Genomic DNA, 1,202 nt, shown 5'->3' on the forward strand with positions numbered 1-1,202 from the left:
AATGCTGTAAGCAAAAATGAATTTAAACATGGAAACCAAAATCAACGTTATAGACAAGATTTTGGTCTATAACTCATCTCAAAAGAGCGTTCCAAACCATCCACCGAAAAGGCATCAAGAGAATATGGGTGTTAATGAGAATCACTCAAAAAGATTTGAAAGTTCTTGTTTCAGACGTGGTACTCCAGGACATTGGTCCCGTATTTGTCGAGCCCCCGAGCACCTTTGTAAACTTTATAAAGAATCAATAAAGAGGAAAGAAAAGGAGACCAACTTTACTGAACACAGTGAACCTTTGAGTGGTTCAACTCATTTTGATGCTGGAGATTTTCTGATTGATTTCTCAGATAATGATCAATTTGCTGGTGGAATAAATATATAAAATATTTTATTTTTCCTTGTACTCTTATGATAATGTTTTATAGTGTGTTATATTTTTAAATATGTATTGTATTGTATTTTATTTTAATAAATGTATTGTCAGTAATTTTATTTCATTGCATATTTTTTTAAGTTCAAATATGAAAAATGCAATGAACCAAGCTGAAGTTTGCATACCTGATAGTGGTACAACGCACACTATCCTCCGAGATAAAAGATTTTTCTTCGAACTAAAACCAACAAAAACAATGGTGAATACAATATCAGGTCCTATAGACTTGATTAAAGGATGTGGTAAAGCACAATTTTTGTTACCTAATGGTACAAAATTTTCGATCAATTATGCTTTGTATTCACCACAATCGAAAAGAAATTTGTTGAGTTTTAATGATATATATTCCCATGGGTATGATACTCAAACAATAAATGAAAGGAATGAGAAATATATGTGTCTTATCACATATAAATCAGGAAAGAAATATGTGATTGAAAAACTACCAATGCTCCCTACTGGATTGCATTATACACATATACGTCTCATTGAATCAAACATGGTAGTTGATAATTCTTCAATATTAACCAATTGGCATGATCGATTAGGACATCCTGGTTCAACAATGATGCGAAGAATTATAGAAAATACACATGGTCATCCGTTGAAAGACCAGAAGATCTTTCAGAATAATAAGTTTCAATGTAAAGCATGTTCTCTTGGAAAACTTATTATAAGACCATCACCAGCCAAAATCCAAACTGAATCACCAATGTTTCTTGAACGTATTCAGGGTGATATTTGTGGACCAATTCATCCACCATGTGGA

The sequence above is a fragment of the Primulina huaijiensis genome, unplaced genomic scaffold (genome assembly GCF_012295235.1).
Source record: "Primulina huaijiensis isolate GDHJ02 unplaced genomic scaffold, ASM1229523v2 scaffold38285, whole genome shotgun sequence".
Taxonomy (NCBI): domain Eukaryota; kingdom Viridiplantae; phylum Streptophyta; class Magnoliopsida; order Lamiales; family Gesneriaceae; genus Primulina; species Primulina huaijiensis.